Source organism: Scomber japonicus, chromosome 2, assembly GCF_027409825.1.
Source record: "Scomber japonicus isolate fScoJap1 chromosome 2, fScoJap1.pri, whole genome shotgun sequence".
Taxonomy (NCBI): domain Eukaryota; kingdom Metazoa; phylum Chordata; class Actinopteri; order Scombriformes; family Scombridae; genus Scomber; species Scomber japonicus.
In genome coordinates, this window is record NC_070579.1 from 41379616 (window position 1) to 41398227 (window position 18612).

At 46.4% G+C, this 18612-nt stretch overlaps 10 non-coding genes and 3 pseudogenes across 10 annotated transcripts; all 13 read right to left on the reverse strand.

Moving 5' to 3' along the window:
- Positions 1 to 195: 195 nt before the first annotated feature.
- LOC128381616 (U1 spliceosomal RNA) lies at positions 196 to 359 on the reverse strand. The gene has a single exon (XR_008323559.1). It is a non-coding gene; the product is annotated as a U1 spliceosomal RNA (small nuclear RNA).
- Positions 360 to 738: 379 nt separating this feature from the next.
- Positions 739 to 919, reverse strand: LOC128382870 (uncharacterized; annotated as a pseudogene).
- Positions 920 to 4872: 3953 nt separating this feature from the next.
- LOC128383346 (U5 spliceosomal RNA) lies at positions 4873 to 4988 on the reverse strand. The gene has a single exon (XR_008323896.1). It is a non-coding gene; the product is annotated as a U5 spliceosomal RNA (small nuclear RNA).
- Positions 4989 to 5819: 831 nt separating this feature from the next.
- LOC128382858 (uncharacterized) lies at positions 5820 to 6000 on the reverse strand (annotated as a pseudogene).
- A 3949-nt stretch (positions 6001 to 9949) lies between these two features.
- Positions 9950 to 10065, reverse strand: LOC128383354 (U5 spliceosomal RNA). Its single transcript, XR_008323898.1, has one exon. It is a non-coding gene; the product is annotated as a U5 spliceosomal RNA (small nuclear RNA).
- Positions 10066 to 10897: 832 nt separating this feature from the next.
- Positions 10898 to 11088, reverse strand: LOC128382642 (U2 spliceosomal RNA). The gene has a single exon (XR_008323784.1). It is a non-coding gene; the product is annotated as a U2 spliceosomal RNA (small nuclear RNA).
- A 220-nt stretch (positions 11089 to 11308) lies between these two features.
- On the reverse strand, positions 11309 to 11472 carry LOC128381908 (U1 spliceosomal RNA). Its single transcript, XR_008323615.1, has one exon. It is a non-coding gene; the product is annotated as a U1 spliceosomal RNA (small nuclear RNA).
- Positions 11473 to 11909: 437 nt separating this feature from the next.
- LOC128382367 (U2 spliceosomal RNA) lies at positions 11910 to 12100 on the reverse strand. The gene has a single exon (XR_008323734.1). It is a non-coding gene; the product is annotated as a U2 spliceosomal RNA (small nuclear RNA).
- A 232-nt stretch (positions 12101 to 12332) lies between these two features.
- On the reverse strand, positions 12333 to 12496 carry LOC128381621 (U1 spliceosomal RNA). The gene has a single exon (XR_008323560.1). It is a non-coding gene; the product is annotated as a U1 spliceosomal RNA (small nuclear RNA).
- Positions 12497 to 12875: 379 nt separating this feature from the next.
- On the reverse strand, positions 12876 to 13056 carry LOC128382888 (uncharacterized; annotated as a pseudogene).
- Positions 13057 to 17009: 3953 nt separating this feature from the next.
- On the reverse strand, positions 17010 to 17125 carry LOC128383362 (U5 spliceosomal RNA). The gene has a single exon (XR_008323899.1). It is a non-coding gene; the product is annotated as a U5 spliceosomal RNA (small nuclear RNA).
- An 832-nt stretch (positions 17126 to 17957) lies between these two features.
- Positions 17958 to 18148, reverse strand: LOC128382656 (U2 spliceosomal RNA). Its single transcript, XR_008323786.1, has one exon. It is a non-coding gene; the product is annotated as a U2 spliceosomal RNA (small nuclear RNA).
- Positions 18149 to 18368: 220 nt separating this feature from the next.
- Positions 18369 to 18532, reverse strand: LOC128381915 (U1 spliceosomal RNA). The gene has a single exon (XR_008323616.1). It is a non-coding gene; the product is annotated as a U1 spliceosomal RNA (small nuclear RNA).
- Positions 18533 to 18612: the final 80 nt, after the last annotated feature.

Genomic DNA, 18612 nt, shown 5'->3' on the forward strand with positions numbered 1-18612 from the left:
GCAGCGTCAGTCCCGCTCACGGTGTCACAGAGTCCAATGCGAGGAAGTAACTTGGAGCTGCATTCTATCAAAAGATAAGACGACCGTTTTGTGTTCAAAAGGACATCCGTCTCTACACGAGTCAATGGAGAATTCACCAATTTCTCACTTGGTTTCTAACCTCAGTAAGCGTTTAGTTTTCTTTCAACAATTTATCAGGGGAGAGCGCGAACGCAGTCCCCCACTACCAGAAATTATGCAATCGAGATTCCCACATTTGGGGAATTCGCAGAGGTCAGCACAACCGGAGTGCAATGGTTGAGCCTCGCCCTGGGTGAACCACCTTCTTGATCATGGTATCTCCCTTGCCAGGTAAGTATGAGTTGTACAGATCCGAGCCAAGGACGTCTTTCACAGACACGGCACCCGGACCGATGGTGCACCTTCCAAACATCATCCAAACACACACACGCCGCATGAGGCTGTGGATCTGCAGAGTCACAACTTTGCATGCAGCTTCCTGCTCTATGAATAAGGATTACAAAGGATTGCTGTATATGAGCACAGATTTCTAGAGTGTGCAACCTCACTACAGTGCTGACATAGCTACTCAATTGTACATTGGCAGTCATGAGTCAAGATAATTTGCTCATTTTCAAGGGTGCTTGAACAACCTTGAAATGGATCTAAACTCGTCAGTGCTGCTAGACCGGCCTACCTACTCAGTTAAGTCTCTTTTTCATATTAAACATAGAGAGAGGGGAGTGCACCGTTCCTGGAGGTACTGCAATACCGGGTCGATGCATGGAGTGGACGGAGCAAGCCCCTATTCCATCTCCCTGCTCCAAAAAGCAATTTAATATATGGTCCCCGGGTAGGGGACGTATCAGATATTAAACTGATAAGAACAGATTTTTTTTTTTTTTTTCGAAAAAGTTTTATTGACACTCGTTCAAATTATTTCAAACAATGATTTACATTTTAGATAAAATATTCACATGTGGACATAGTATATACAATGAATTACAATAAATATGTGCAGTATGTAAAACCATATTTAAAACAATAAAACCAATTGTTCTAAAATGGTAATACAGGTTAAATAGCTGTTCATTTGTAAAACATATGTCAGGTGTTTATGTGATTGAGTGTCCATTAAAAGTCCATAAAAAGGAGTGCATCCGTTAAAAAGGGTTTTTTTTTTCAATTCTATCTTTGTGCAGGAGCGCAGTGAGTCCCTACCAAGGGTAACTCATTCTGCTCCCCCAAACATTTGGTCTCTCGGGATGCTGTCGTGGTGGTCAGAGGAGATCCTCTCCCTGATGCTCCTTCCCACCTGCGTCACCCAGAGAGCCAGGCCGCTGCTGCTGTGACCTTTTGCTGTGTGGCTCCGGCTCCTTCATCCGAATGGGCACAGAGGCGATTCTTCTTTGTGGCTGTGTCCTAGGCCTGCTGCCTGCAGCTACGGCCGTTTTGACCGTTGGTGCGGCCATTCGGATCACAGCCACGGGGGGGATCTGCATGTGCTTTCTTACCAGCAAGTTTCTGGAGGTCCATGTGGCGTCTTTGATGGCGGCTAGGGTGAGCCACTGTTTTGCAAAGTCTTTGGATGGTATTTTTTGCTGGCTCACCCCATATAGCACTAGTTGTGCTGTGAGGACCTCCCTTGCTGGTAAGTACGGGAATTGCAAGGAGCCGGCCGTTGCCCACTGGTCTACAGCAGCACTGCACTCCCAGAGCAGATGCCTCACCGACTCAGGCGCGCCACAACCAGGTCGGGGGCAGGTTGAGTGCGTTGACATGCCCCGGGAGTGCATGACGGACCTGACCGGGAGGATCTCATGAGCCACCATCCATGACAGGTCCCGGAGTCTGTTAGGGAGAGCAGGATGGTTGACGTTGCGCCAAACTGTTGTGGGCTCGCCGGGTGCGAGCCCGTGCACCGGACTCACTGGTTCCCGCTCCTGCACAACGGAGACAAGTGATCTGTGGTTAGTTAAAATCTGCAACTCCTCATGCTCAAGTCGTTCAAAATCCATAAAAACAGTAATCAAATCAGGTGCTAAAATGTCCCAAAAAGTCAAATAAAACTCCAAGGGAAGTCCATCTTGTCCAGGGGACTTCCCTTTTTTAAAACCAGTCATACATTTATTTAACTCTAAAAAAGTAAAATCCTGGGATAAAAGCACACTTTTGTTTACTGTTTTTACAATGAATTTTAAAACTTCGGTCATGATGTCCATTTTTACAGGTTTTTCTTTGTACAGGTTTGAATAAAATGTTTCAATTGTTTCTTTAATATCGCCCATTGTTTCAGTTGTGCACCATCTTCTTTTTTCAGCTTTGTAATGCCCCCCACCCCCTTTATTCATAATTTTCCTGAAAAAATACCGTGTGCACTTTTCACCCTCCTCTATTTCCCGTTCTCTGCTCCTTAAAATGACACCTTTGCTTTTAATTTCTGATAAAACTGACATCTCTTTTTTAACTTGCTTAATTTCCTCATTAAAATCCATGCCAATCTGGTTTAGGTTAAAATAACGTTGTAGTCGTTTCTGCAGTCCCATCATGCGTCTGTATTCCCTGTTCTTTCGTTTCTTACCTGCCTGCCTAAAGAAAGTCTGCGTCTTTCCCTTCACCATTTCCCACCAGTGTGCACGTGTTTCGTAGAAGTCTTGAAGGGTCTGCCACTCTTTGTACCGCTCCCTGAACTGCCTAACTAACTCCCTATCTTCTAAAAGGGAGCAGTTGAGTTTCCACAGACCACTTCCTGATGTCACGCCCGAAGAGAGTGAAAGGGTGCAAGAGAGCATAAGGTGATCGGAGAAGAAAACAGGAGTTAATCTAGCATCGGTGGGTGGGCAGTCCCGTGTAAAAACATAATCTATGCGAGAGGCTCTGGTGCCATCACCACCGAACCAGGTGAAGCCCTCCTCTCTGGGATGCATGATTTTAAAACAGTCCTGAAGTTTAAAATCTCTACAAATGCCCTGCAATAAAACCGATGTTTTGTCTACTTTAAAATCTTCCCCTGCTCTCCTCCTATCCTCCCTACTTAGAATACAGTTAAAATCCCCCCCTACAACTAAAGGTGCCCTACCTAGCATGTGGGACTGCAAGTCTTCTAAAAGGTCATACCTGTCGTTCTTGTCGTTAAAACCGTAAATATTTAAAAGGTTGAAATCCTGTCCCATAAAAGCCAAATGTGCTAAAAGTGCCCGACTGTCTCTCACCACAGTGCTGCCCTTCACCAGAGCTTGAGGGTTTTTGATTAAAATGGCCACTCCGTCATTTTTGTTTTGATTGGATCCACTCCATATTGACATTTTTGGCCACATCTCCTCCCACTGTCTGTAATGTTTTAAAAACGGTAGGCTGCATTCCTGCAATAAAAACACATCTGACTTAAAGGAACTTAAAAAGGGTAAAACACTCTGGGCTCTAACTCTCGACTTCACACTTCTCACATTAATGGTAGAGAAGGTCAGTGTCATGAGTATGGTTAAAAACAACAGGTAAGACATTTTAAAAGACTCAGAGGGTGTTAAAAACACATTTAAAAAACAGTTAGGTAATTTCTTGTGAACAGAGCTCTTCCTTCATCTCTGCGGGTGAAAAATGAAGGGTTTGAGCTCTGTTCCCCTTTGGGACTCTGGGGGTTGGCCTCTGCTGCAATGTTGCATTTAATTTGGAGTCCCTGGGGGTCGATTGCAGAGCAATTGTTAAAAAAGAAACCTCATTGGGTGAATCGGAAGGGAAGACTCTGGGCTCCTCCACAGATGAACTGTCTGAGTGAGCCGCAACTCTTCCCTTCTTCTCCAACACAATGGGAGAATCCGAGGACAATTCAGACAAAGGCCTCTTAGTTTGCTGGGCATTGGGGAGGGAGGCATCTTCACTATCATCCTGTGGTTGGTCTTCCTTACTAGCTCCGCCTTCTGCCTGCACCACCCCATCCTCTGGACTACTCTCCATTGGAGGGGTAAATGCAGGCCCCTCCCTCACTCCCTCCTCACCTGTTCCCTCTCTTCCAATCACAGGATTTGGAGGGAGATTTGAATTTTCCTGCCCAGCAACTTCAATTTGCTCTCCTAACTGTTCTGTCTGTCCGCCATCTTTTCTCTTTTCTGTGACTTTTGCAGCCTTCAATTTGTTGGCAAATGACTTTGGGCAATCTCTGAACAGGTGGTTTGTTTCCCCACAAAGATTGCATCGTCTGCCATTGGTGCACTCTTCAAAAGTGGGTCCAATTTCTCTGCATTTTCCACATACGATCTGCTGACATGCTTCAACCAGGTGCCCATGCTCACCACACTTGCGGCAGAGTTTGGGTTGGCCCTGTTAATGGATATAGCCCCTGTTCTCTCCCAGAACTACCATAGACGGCAGATGTTTCAAGCCCTGGAAGCCTTGGGGGTCCTGCCATTGTTGGATGGGGACCCTCCAAGCGCAATTCCAGATGCCGTCCTCATCTCTCACTTTCGTAGCCTGGCCTTTAACAGTGCAATATCTCCCCAGCCACAAACAAATGTCATCTGCATTCACTGTTTCATTGAACATTCTGACAATAACGGTTTTCAACGTATTGTCAGTCAGTTTCTCCACATTGAACACAGCAAATTGGGGTTTTACATTTTCAAATCTTATCCAAAATTCTCTGAGCAACACAGCAGTTTGAAAGCTTAAATCAAATCCCTTGTTATATGGCAATGTTAAAATGCAGTTTAAGTCTTCTGGCTTAAATTTCAACGTACCTTGAATCAATTTTCTGGAGAAGTCCAGCCTCGACATCTTCATGGATTCAACATCCTTGTTGGCAAAAGTAAAACGGACACTGAAAAACACATCTTACTGAGGAAGGCCGCCCGCTTGTCTTTTCACAAACACAATGAGACTCTGCCAAACGGCAAAGCCTGCCAAAAATAGATCTAACTCGTGGGTGTTCCTCTCCACGGAAGTCTTTAGTAAAAGGCGAAAGACTTGTACGTGATGAAGAGAAAGCCGAGTAAGTACGCCCCGCTCACCAACAGCAGACGAACACAACAGTGGTCCCAGTCACCCCCTTCACGGTGATCCCCGACATGGTGAAAGGAATCCCAGGCCACACCCATTCCCCTACACCGCGCAGCAAGAGCAAGGCGCCAACTTTTTCTTGTCATGTTTTTAGATTTTGTGAAATGCGGCAAAGAGCTCCAGGCTTTCCAGCCACAGGACTAACGTCCTACTCGGGTGTTCCAGAGGAGCAAGGGTCAAAATGTGGAAATGCTGCAAGTACACAGGCAGACAGGTGCTGCTTCCCTTTTACTCCCCCGTGGGAAGAATGACCCCTTGGCCGCGGTGCGGTCCGGAGGGCAGTGGGCAGCACCCTTGCATGAAGCATGAAAAGAGCGATCAATCCCCTCGTGTGACCCATAGCAGGACAACCGAGAGCCTCTCAGACACACCCTGTGGACTCATCTCTATGACAAGCCCCGCTGTGGAATGTCCTTCATGCCAAACCTCTTATGCCCCCACAATCTCCCTCTTTGTGTGCCGCCCCAAGGTGCAAATCTCACACCGTGTCACGCTGCACTTTCCCCCCTATTCGACGCGGGTGATTAGAGATACTGATGAAGATCCAGCAGGGGGCATGTCTGCTCTCCTTGAGACAGGCAACCTGCCATCTGCTGTGACTCAATCCCCCTGGCCAAAGTTGTATCAAATAATTCATAGGAAACAAAGATAACTTGCTCATTTTCAAGGGTGCTTGAACAACCTTGAAATGGATCTAAACTCGTCAGTGCTGCTAGACCGGCCTACCTACTCAGTTAAGTCTCTTTTTCATATTAAACATAGAGAGAGGAGAGTGCACCGTTCCTGGAGGTACTGCAATACCGGGTCGATGCATGGAGTGGACGGAGCAAGCCCCTATTCCATCTCCCTGCTCCAAAAAGCAATTTAATATATGGTCCCCGGGTAGGGGACGTATCAGATATTAAACTGATAAGAACAGATTTTTTTTTTTTTTTTCGAAAAAGTTTTATTGACACTCGTTCAAATTATTTCAAACAATGATTTACATTTTAGATAAAATATTCACATGTGGACATAGTATATACAATGAATTACAATAAATATGTGCAGTATGTAAAACCATATTTAAAACAATAAAACCAATTGTTCTAAAATGGTAATACAGGTTAAATAGCTGTTCATTTGTAAAACATATGTCAGGTGTTTATGTGATTGAGTGTCCATTAAAAGTCCATAAAAAGGAGTGCATCCGTTAAAAAGGGTTTTTTTTTTCAATTCTATCTTTGTGCAGGAGCGCAGTGAGTCCCTACCAAGGGTAACTCATTCTGCTCCCCCAAACATTTGGTCTCTCGGGATGCTGTCGTGGTGGTCAGAGGAGATCCTCTCCCTGATGCTCCTTCCCACCTGCGTCACCCAGAGAGCCAGGCCGCTGCTGCTGTGACCTTTTGCTGTGTGGCTCCGGCTCCTTCATCCGAATGGGCACAGAGGCGATTCTTCTTTGTGGCTGTGTCCTAGGCCTGCTGCCTGCAGCTACGGCCGTTTTGACCGTTGCTGCGGCCATTCGGATCACAGCCACGGGGGGGATCTGCATGTGCTTTCTTACCAGCAAGTTTCTGGAGGTCCATGTGGCGTCTTTGATGGCGGCTAGGGTGAGCCACTGTTTTGCAAAGTCTTTGGATGGTATTTTTTGCTGGCTCACCCCATATAGCACTAGTTGTGCTGTGAGGACCTCCCTTGCTGGTAAGTACGGGAATTGCAAGGAGCCGGCCGTTGCCCACTGGTCTACAGCAGCACTGCACTCCCAGAGCAGATGCCTCACCGACTCAGGCGCGCCACAACCAGGTCGGGGGCAGGTTGAGTGCGTTGACATGCCCCGGGAGTGCATGACGGACCTGACCGGGAGGATCTCATGAGCCACCATCCATGACAGGTCCCGGAGTCTGTTAGGGAGAGCAGGATGGTTGACGTTGCGCCAAACTGTTGTGGGCTCGCCGGGTGCGAGCCCGTGCACCGGACTCACTGGTTCCCGCTCCTGCACAACGGAGACAAGTGATCTGTGGTTAGTTAAAATCTGCAACTCCTCATGCTCAAGTCGTTCAAAATCCATAAAAACAGTAATCAAATCAGGTGCTAAAATGTCCCAAAAAGTCAAATAAAACTCCAAGGGAAGTCCATCTTGTCCAGGGGACTTCCCTTTTTTAAAACCAGTCATACATTTATTTAACTCTAAAAAAGTAAAATCCTGGGATAAAAGCACACTTTTGTTTACTGTTTTTACAATGAATTTTAAAACTTCGGTCATGATGTCCATTTTTACAGGTTTTTCTTTGTACAGGTTTGAATAAAATGTTTCAATTGTTTCTTTAATATCGCCCATTGTTTCAGTTGTGCACCATCTTCTTTTTTCAGCTTTGTAATGCCCCCCACCCCCTTTATTCATAATTTTCCTGAAAAAATACCGTGTGCACTTTTCACCCTCCTCTATTTCCCGTTCTCTGCTCCTTAAAATGACACCTTTGCTTTTAATTTCTGATAAAACTGACATCTCTTAACTTGCTTAATTTCCTCATTAAAATCCATGCCAATCTGGTTTAGGTTAAAATAACGTTGTAGTCGTTTCTGCAGTCCCATCATGCGTCTGTATTCCCTGTTCTTTCGTTTCTTACCTGCCTGCCTAAAGAAAGTCTGCGTCTTTCCCTTCACCATTTCCCACCAGTGTGCACGTGTTTCGTAGAAGTCTTGAAGGGTCTGCCACTCTTTGTACCGCTCCCTGAACTGCCTAACTAACTCCCTATCTTCTAAAAGGGAGCAGTTGAGTTTCCACAGACCACTTCCTGATGTCACGCCCGAAGAGAGTGAAAGGGTGCAAGAGAGCATAAGGTGATCGGAGAAGAAAACAGGAGTTAATCTAGCATCGGTGGGTGGGCAGTCCCGTGTAAAAACATAATCTATGCGAGAGGCTCTGGTGCCATCACCACCGAACCAGGTGAAGCCCTCCTCTCTGGGATGCATGATTTTAAAACAGTCCTGAAGTTTAAAATCTCTACAAATGCCCTGCAATAAAACCGATGTTTTGTCTACTTTAAAATCTTCCCCTGCTCTCCTCCTATCCTCCCTACTTAGAATACAGTTAAAATCCCCCCCTACAACTAAAGGTGCCCTACCTAGCATGTGGGACTGCAAGTCTTCTAAAAGGTCATACCTGTCGTTCTTGTCGTTAAAACCGTAAATATTTAAAAGGTTGAAATCCTGTCCCATAAAAGCCAAATGTGCTAAAAGTGCCCGACTGTCTCTCACCACAGTGCTGCCCTTCACCAGAGCTTGAGGGTTTTTGATTAAAATGGCCACTCCGTCATTTTTGTTTTGATTGGATCCACTCCATATTGACATTTTTGGCCACATCTCCTCCCACTGTCTGTAATGTTTTAAAAACGGTAGGCTGCATTCCTGCAATAAAAACACATCTGACTTAAAGGAACTTAAAAAGGGTAAAACACTCTGGGCTCTAACTCTCGACTTCACACTTCTCACATTAATGGTAGAGAAGGTCAGTGTCATGAGTATGGTTAAAAACAACAGGTAAGACATTTTAAAAGACTCAGAGGGTGTTAAAAACACATTTAAAAAACAGTTAGGTAATTTCTTGTGAACAGAGCTCTTCCTTCATCTCTGCGGGTGAAAAATGAAGGGTTTGAGCTCTGTTCCCCTTTGGGACTCTGGGGGTTGGCCTCTGCTGCAATGTTGCATTTAATTTGGAGTCCCTGGGGGTCGATTGCAGAGCAATTGTTAAAAAAGAAACCTCATTGGGTGAATCGGAAGGGAAGACTCTGGGCTCCTCCACAGATGAACTGTCTGAGTGAGCCGCAACTCTTCCCTTCTTCTCCAACACAATGGGAGAATCCGAGGACAATTCAGACAAAGGCCTCTTAGTTTGCTGGGCATTGGGGAGGGAGGCATCTTCACTATCATCCTGTGGTTGGTCTTCCTTACTAGCTCCGCCTTCTGCCTGCACCACCCCATCCTCTGGACTACTCTCCATTGGAGGGGTAAATGCAGGCCCCTCCCTCACTCCCTCCTCACCTGTTCCCTCTCTTCCAATCACAGGATTTGGAGGGAGATTTGAATTTTCCTGCCCAGCAACTTCAATTTGCTCTCCTAACTGTTCTGTCTGTCCGCCATCTTTTCTCTTTTCTGTGACTTTTGCAGCCTTCAATTTGTTGGCAAATGACTTTGGGCAATCTCTGAACAGGTGGTTTGTTTCCCCACAAAGATTGCATCGTCTGCCATTGGTGCACTCTTCAAAAGTGGGTCCAATTTCTCTGCATTTTCCACATACGATCTGCTGACATGCTTCAACCAGGTGCCCATGCTCACCACACTTGCGGCAGAGTTTGGGTTGGCCCTGTTAATGGATATAGCCCCTGTTCTCTCCCAGAACTACCATAGACGGCAGATGTTTCAAGCCCTGGAAGCCTTGGGGGTCCTGCCATTGTTGGATGGGGACCCTCCAAGCGCAATTCCAGATGCCGTCCTCATCTCTCACTTTCGTAGCCTGGCCTTTAACAGTGCAATATCTCCCCAGCCACAAACAAATGTCATCTGCATTCACTGTTTCATTGAACATTCTGACAATAACGGTTTTCAACGTATTGTCAGTCAGTTTCTCCACATTGAACACAGCAAATTGGGGTTTTACATTTTCAAATCTTATCCAAAATTCTCTGAGCAACACAGCAGTTTGAAAGCTTAAATCAAATCCCTTGTTATATGGCAATGTTAAAATGCAGTTTAAGTCTTCTGGCTTAAATTTCAACGTACCTTGAATCAATTTTCTGGAGAAGTCCAGCCTCGACATCTTCATGGATTCAACATCCTTGTTGGCAAAAGTAAAACGGACACTGAAAAACACATCTTACTGAGGAAGGCCGCCCGCTTGTCTTTTCACAAACACAATGAGACTCTGCCAAACGGCAAAGCCTGCCAAAAATAGATCTAACTCGTGGGTGTTCCTCTCCACGGAAGTCTTTAGTAAAAGGCGAAAGACTTGTACGTGATGAAGAGAAAGCCGAGTAAGTACGCCCCGCTCACCAACAGCAGACGAACACAACAGTGGTCCCAGTCACCCCCTTCACGGTGATCCCCGACATGGTGAAAGGAATCCCAGGCCACACCCATTCCCCTACACCGCGCAGCAAGAGCAAGGCGCCAACTTTTTCTTGTCATGTTTTTAGATTTTGTGAAATGCGGCAAAGAGCTCCAGGCTTTCCAGCCACAGGACTAACGTCCTACTCGGGTGTTCCAGAGGAGCAAGGGTCAAAATGTGGAAATGCTGCAAGTACACAGGCAGACAGGTGCTGCTTCCCTTTTACTCCCCCGTGGGAAGAATGACCCCTTGGCCGCGGTGCGGTCCGGAGGGCAGTGGGCAGCACCCTTGCATGAAGCATGAAAAGAGCGATCAATCCCCTCGTGTGACCCATAGCAGGACAACCGAGAGCCTCTCAGACACACCCTGTGGACTCATCTCTATGACAAGCCCCGCTGTGGAATGTCCTTCATGCCAAACCTCTTATGCCCCCACAATCTCCCTCTTTGTGTGCCGCCCCAAGGTGCAAATCTCACACCGTGTCACGCTGCACTTTCCCCCCTATTCGACGCGGGTGATTAGAGATACTGATGAAGATCCAGCAGGGGGCATGTCTGCTCTCCTTGAGACAGGCAACCTGCCATCTGCTGTGACTCAATCCCCCTGGCCAAAGTTGTATCAAATAATTCATAGGAAACAAAGATAACTTGCTCATTTTCAAGGGTGCTTGAACAACCTTGAAATGGATCTAAACTCGTCAGTGCTGCTAAACCGGCCTACCTACTCAGTTTAAGCCTCTTTTTCATATTAAACATAGAGAGAGGGGGGTGCACCGTTCCTGGAGGTACTGCAATACCGGGTCGATGCGTGGAGTGGACGGAGCAAGCCCCTATTCCACCTCCCTGGTCCAAAAAGCAATTTAATATATGGTCCCCGGGTAGGGGACGTATCAGATATTAAACTGATAAGAACAGATACTACACTTGATCTTAGCCAAAAGGCCGAGAAGCGATGACCGGAAAAGTGTCGGAGTTGAAGGAGTGATCCTCTGCAGCGTCAGTCCCGCTCACGGTGTCACAGAGTCCAATGCGAGGAAGTAACTTGGAGCTGCATTCTATCAAAAGATAAGACGACCGTTTTGTGTTCAAAAGGACATCCGTCTCTACACGAGTCAATGGAGAATTCACCAATTTCTCACCTCAGTAAGCGTTTAGTTTTCTTTCAACAACTTATCAGGGGAGAGCGCAAACGCAGTCCCCCACTACCAGAAATTATGCAATCGAGATTCCCACATTTGGGGAATTCGCAGAGGTCAGCACAACCGGAGTGCAATAGTTGAGCCTCGCCCTGGGTGAACCACCTTCTTGATCATGGTATCTCCCTTGCCAGGTAAGTATGAGTTGTACAGATCCGAGCCAAGGAAGTCTTTCACAGACACGGCACCCGGACCGATGGTGCACCTTCCAAACATCATCCAAACACACACACGCCGCATGAGGCTGTGGATCTGCAGAGTCACAACTTTGCATGCAGCTTCCTGCTCTATGAATAAGGATTACAAAGGATTGCTGTATATGAGCACAGATTTCTAGAGTGTGCAACCTCACTACAGTGCTGACATAGCTACTCAATTGTACATTGGCAGTCATGGGCAATTCTAGGATCAGGCTCGCAAAATAATTAAAGTTGTATAAAATAATTCATAGGAAACAAAGATAATTTGCTCATTTTCAAGGGTGCTTGAACAACCTTGAAATGGATCTAAACTCGTCAGTGCTGCTAGACCGGCCTACCTACTCAGTTAAGCCTCTTTTTCATATTAAACATAGAGAGAGGGGGGTGCACCGTTCCTGGAGGTACTGCAATACCGGGTCGATGCGTGGAGTGGACGGAGCAAGCCCCTATTCCATCTCCCTGCTCCAAAAAGCAATTTAATATATGGTCCCCGGGTAGGGGACGTATCAGATATTAAACTGATAAGAACAGATACTACACTTGATCTTAGCCAAAAGGCCGAGAAGCGATGACCGGAAAAGTGTCGGAGTTGAAGGAGTGATCCTCTGCAGCGTCAGTCCCGCTCACGGTGTCACAGAGTCCAATGCGAGGAAGTAACTTGGAGCTGCATTCTATCAAAAGATAAGACGACCGTTTTGTGTTCAAAAGGACATCCGTCTCTACACGAGTCAATGGAGAATTCACCAATTTCTCACTTGGTTTCTAACCTCAGTAAGCGTTTAGTTTTCTTTCAACAATTTATCAGGGGAGAGCGCGAACGCAGTCCCCCACTACCAGAAATTATGCAATCGAGATTCCCACATTTGGGGAATTCGCAGAGGTCAGCACAACCGGAGTGCAATGGTTGAGCCTCGCCCTGGGTGAACCACCTTCTTGATCATGGTATCTCCCTTGCCAGGTAAGTATGAGTTGTACAGATCCGAGCCAAGGACGTCTTTCACAGACACGGCACCCGGACCGATGGTGCACCTTCCAAACATCATCCAAACACACACACGCCGCATGAGGCTGTGGATCTGCAGAGTCACAACTTTGCATGCAGCTTCCTGCTCTATGAATAAGGATTACAAAGGATTGCTGTATATGAGCACAGATTTCTAGAGTGTGCAACCTCACTACAGTGCTGACATAGCTACTCAATTGTACATTGGCAGTCATGAGTCAAGATAATTTGCTCATTTTCAAGGGTGCTTGAACAACCTTGAAATGGATCTAAACTCGTCAGTGCTGCTAGACCGGCCTACCTACTCAGTTAAGTCTCTTTTTCATATTAAACATAGAGAGAGGGGAGTGCACCGTTCCTGGAGGTACTGCAATACCGGGTCGATGCATGGAGTGGACGGAGCAAGCCCCTATTCCATCTCCCTGCTCCAAAAAGCAATTTAATATATGGTCCCCGGGTAGGGGACGTATCAGATATTAAACTGATAAGAACAGATTTTTTTTTTTTTTTTCGAAAAAGTTTTATTGACACTCGTTCAAATTATTTCAAACAATGATTTACATTTTAGATAAAATATTCACATGTGGACATAGTATATACAATGAATTACAATAAATATGTGCAGTATGTAAAACCATATTTAAAACAATAAAACCAATTGTTCTAAAATGGTAATACAGGTTAAATAGCTGTTCATTTGTAAAACATATGTCAGGTGTTTATGTGATTGAGTGTCCATTAAAAGTCCATAAAAAGGAGTGCATCCGTTAAAAAGGGTTTTTTTTTTCAATTCTATCTTTGTGCAGGAGCGCAGTGAGTCCCTACCAAGGGTAACTCATTCTGCTCCCCCAAACATTTGGTCTCTCGGGATGCTGTCGTGGTGGTCAGAGGAGATCCTCTCCCTGATGCTCCTTCCCACCTGCGTCACCCAGAGAGCCAGGCCGCTGCTGCTGTGACCTTTTGCTGTGTGGCTCCGGCTCCTTCATCCGAATGGGCACAGAGGCGATTCTTCTTTGTGGCTGTGTCCTAGGCCTGCTGCCTGCAGCTACGGCCGTTTTGACCGTTGGTGCGGCCATTCGGATCACAGCCACGGGGGGGATCTGCATGTGCTTTCTTACCAGCAAGTTTCTGGAGGTCCATGTGGCGTCTTTGATGGCGGCTAGGGTGAGCCACTGTTTTGCAAAGTCTTTGGATGGTATTTTTTGCTGGCTCACCCCATATAGCACTAGTTGTGCTGTGAGGACCTCCCTTGCTGGTAAGTACGGGAATTGCAAGGAGCCGGCCGTTGCCCACTGGTCTACAGCAGCACTGCACTCCCAGAGCAGATGCCTCACCGACTCAGGCGCGCCACAACCAGGTCGGGGGCAGGTTGAGTGCGTTGACATGCCCCGGGAGTGCATGACGGACCTGACCGGGAGGATCTCATGAGCCACCATCCATGACAGGTCCCGGAGTCTGTTAGGGAGAGCAGGATGGTTGACGTTGCGCCAAACTGTTGTGGGCTCGCCGGGTGCGAGCCCGTGCACCGGACTCACTGGTTCCCGCTCCTGCACAACGGAGACAAGTGATCTGTGGTTAGTTAAAATCTGCAACTCCTCATGCTCAAGTCGTTCAAAATCCATAAAAACAGTAATCAAATCAGGTGCTAAAATGTCCCAAAAAGTCAAATAAAACTCCAAGGGAAGTCCATCTTGTCCAGGGGACTTCCCTTTTTTAAAACCAGTCATACATTTATTTAACTCTAAAAAAGTAAAATCCTGGGATAAAAGCACACTTTTGTTTACTGTTTTTACAATGAATTTTAAAACTTCGGTCATGATGTCCATTTTTACAGGTTTTTCTTTGTACAGGTTTGAATAAAATGTTTCAATTGTTTCTTTAATATCGCCCATTGTTTCAGTTGTGCACCATCTTCTTTTTTCAGCTTTGTAATGCCCCCCACCCCCTTTATTCATAATTTTCCTGAAAAAATACCGTGTGCACTTTTCACCCTCCTCTATTTCCCGTTCTCTGCTCCTTAAAATGACACCTTTGCTTTTAATTTCTGATAAAACTGACATCTCTTTTTTAACTTGCTTAATTTCCTCATTAAAATCCATGCCAATCTGGTTTAGGTTAAAATAACGTTGTAGTCGTTTCTGCAGTCCCATCATGCGTCTGTATTCCCTGTTCTTTCGTTTCTTACCTGCCTGCCTAAAGAAAGTCTGCGTCTTTCCCTTCACCATTTCCCACCAGTGTGCACGTGTTTCGTAGAAGTCTTGAAGGGTCTGCCACTCTTTGTACCGCTCCCTGAACTGCCTAACTAACTCCCTATCTTCTAAAAGGGAGCAGTTGAGTTTCCACAGACCACTTCCTGATGTCACGCCCGAAGAGAGTGAAAGGGTGCAAGAGAGCATAAGGTGATCGGAGAAGAAAACAGGAGTTAATCTAGCATCGGTGGGTGGGCAGTCCCGTGTAAAAACATAATCTATGCGAGAGGCTCTGGTGCCATCACCACCGAACCAGGTGAAGCCCTCCTCTCTGGGATGCATGATTTTAAAACAGTCCTGAAGTTTAAAATCTCTACAAATGCCCTGCAATAAAACCGATGTTTTGTCTACTTTAAAATCTTCCCCTGCTCTCCTCCTATCCTCCCTACTTAGAATACAGTTAAAATCCCCCCCTACAACTAAAGGTGCCCTACCTAGCATGTGGGACTGCAAGTCTTCTAAAAGGTCATACCTGTCGTTCTTGTCGTTAAAACCGTAAATATTTAAAAGGTTGAAATCCTGTCCCATAAAAGCCAAATGTGCTAAAAGTGCCCGACTGTCTCTCACCACAGTGCTGCCCTTCACCAGAGCTTGAGGGTTTTTGATTAAAATGGCCACTCCGTCATTTTTGTTTTGATTGGATCCACTCCATATTGACATTTTTGGCCACATCTCCTCCCACTGTCTGTAATGTTTTAAAAACGGTAGGCTGCATTCCTGTAATAAAAACACATCTGACTTAAAGGAACTTAAAAAGGGTAAAACACTCTGGGCTCTAACTCTCGACTTCACACTTCTCACTTTAATGGTAGAGAAGGTCAGTGTCATGAGTATGGTTAAAAACAACAGGTAAGACATTTTAAAAGACTCAGAGGGTGTTAAAAACACATTTAAAAAACAGTTAGGTAATTTCTTGTGAACAGAGCTCTTCCTTCATCTCTGCGGGTGAAAAATGAAGGGTTTGAGCTCTGTTCCCCTTTGGGACTCTGGGGGTTGGCCTCTGCTGCAATGTTGCATTTAATTTGGAGTCCCTGGGGGTCGATTGCAGAGCAATTGTTAAAAAAGAAACCTCATTGGGTGAATCGGAAGGGAAGACTCTGGGCTCCTCCACAGATGAACTGTCTGAGTGAGCCGCAACTCTTCCCTTCTTCTCCAACACAATGGGAGAATCCGAGGACAATTCAGACAAAGGCCTCTTAGTTTGCTGGGCATTGGGGAGGGAGGCATCTTCACTATCATCCTGTGGTTGGTCTTCCTTACTAGCTCCGCCTTCTGCCTGCACCACCCCATCCTCTGGACTACTCTCCATTGGAGGGGTAAATGCAGGCCCCTCCCTCACTCCCTCCTCACCTGTTCCCTCTCTTCCAATCACAGGATTTGGAGGGAGATTTGAATTTTCCTGCCCAGCAACTTCAATTTGCTCTCCTAACTGTTCTGTCTGTCCGCCATCTTTTCTCTTTTCTGTGACTTTTGCAGCCTTCAATTTGTTGGCAAATGACTTTGGGCAATCTCTGAACAGGTGGTTTGTTTCCCCACAAAGATTGCATCGTCTGCCATTGGTGCACTCTTCAAAAGTGGGTCCAATTTCTCTGCATTTTCCACATACGATCTGCTGACATGCTTCAACCAGGTGCCCATGCTCACCACACTTGCGGCAGAGTTTGGGTTGGCCCTGTTAATGGATATAGCCCCTGTTCTCTCCCAGAACTACCATAGACGGCAGATGTTTCAAGCCCTGGAAGCCTTGGGGGTCCTGCCATTGTTGGATGGGGACCCTCCAAGCGCAATTCCAGATGCCGTCCTCATCTCTCACTTTCGTAGCCTGGCCTTTAACAGTGCAATATCTCCCCAGCCACAAACAAATGTCATCTGCATTCACTGTTTCATTGAACATTCTGACAATAACGGTTTTCAACGTATTGTCAGTCAGTTTCTCCACATTGAACACAGCAAATTGGGGTTTTACATTTTCAAATCTTATCCAAAATTCTCTGAGCAACACAGCAGTTTGAAAGCTTAAATCAAATCCCTTGTTATATGGCAATGTTAAAATGCAGTTTAAGTCTTCTGGCTTAAATTTCAACGTACCTTGAATCAATTTTCTGGAGAAGTCCAGCCTCGACATCTTCATGGATTCAACATCCTTGTTGGCAAAAGTAAAACGGACACTGAAAAACACATCTTACTGAGGAAGGCCGCCCGCTTGTCTTTTCACAAACACAATGAGACTCTGCCAAACGGCAAAGCCTGCCAAAAATAGATCTAACTCGTGGGTGTTCCTCTCCACGGAAGTCTTTAGTAAAAGGCGAAAGACTTGTACGTGATGAAGAGAAAGCCGAGTAAGTACGCCCCGCTCACCAACAGCAGACGAACACAACAGTGGTCCCAGTCACCCCCTTCACGGTGATCCCCGACATGGTGAAAGGAATCCCAGGCCACACCCATTCCCCTACACCGCGCAGCAAGAGCAAGGCGCCAACTTTTTCTTGTCATGTTTTTAGATTTTGTGAAATGCGGCAAAGAGCTCCAGGCTTTCCAGCCACAGGACTAACGTCCTACTCGGGTGTTCCAGAGGAGCAAGGGTCAAAATGTGGAAATGCTGCAAGTACACAGGCAGACAGGTGCTGCTTCCCTTTTACTCCCCCGTGGGAAGAATGACCCCTTGGCCGCGGTGCGGTCCGGAGGGCAGTGGGCAGCACCCTTGCATGAAGCATGAAAAGAGCGATCAATCCCCTCGTGTGACCCATAGCAGGACAACCGAGAGCCTCTCAGACACACCCTGTGGACTCATCTCTATGACAAGCCCCGCTGTGGAATGTCCTTCATGCCAAACCTCTTATGCCCCCACAATCTCCCTCTTTGTGTGCCGCCCCAAGGTGCAAATCTCACACCGTGTCACGCTGCACTTTCCCCCCTATTCGACGCGGGTGATTAGAGATACTGATGAAGATCCAGCAGGGGGCATGTCTGCTCTCCTTGAGACAGGCAACCTGCCATCTGCTGTGACTCAATCCCCCTGGCCAAAGTTGTATCAAATAATTCATAGGAAACAAAGATAACTTGCTCATTTTCAAGGGTGCTTGAACAACCTTGAAATGGATCTAAACTCGTCAGTGCTGCTAAACCGGCCTACCTACTCAGTTTAAGCCTCTTTTTCATATTAAACATAGAGAGAGGGGGGTGCACCGTTCCTGGAGGTACTGCAATACCGGGTCGATGCGTGGAGTGGACGGAGCAAGCCCCTATTCCACCTCCCTGGTCCAAAAAGCAATTTAATATATGGTCCCCGGGTAGGGGACGTATCAGATATTAAACTGATAAGAACAGATACTACACTTGATCTTAGCCAAAAGGCCGAGAAGCGATGACCGGAAAAGTGTCGGAGTTGAAGGAGTGATCCTCTGCAGCGTCAGTCCCGCTCACGGTGTCACAGAGTCCAATGCGAGGAAGTAACTTGGAGCTGCATTCTATCAAAAGATAAGACGACCGTTTTGTGTTCAAAAGGACATCCGTCTCTACACGAGTCAATGGAGAATTCACCAATTTCTCACCTCAGTAAGCGTTTAGTTTTCTTTCAACAACTTATCAGGGGAGAGCGCAAACGCAGTCCCCCACTACCAGAAATTATGCAATCGAGATTCCCACATTTGGGGAATTCGCAGAGGTCAGCACAACCGGAGTGCAATAGTTGAGCCTCGCCCTGGGTGAACCACCTTCTTGATCATGGTATCTCCCTTGCCAGGTAAGTATGAGTTGTACAGATCCGAGCCAAGGAAGTCTTTCACAGACACGGCACCCGGACCGATGGTGCACCTTCCAAACATCATCCA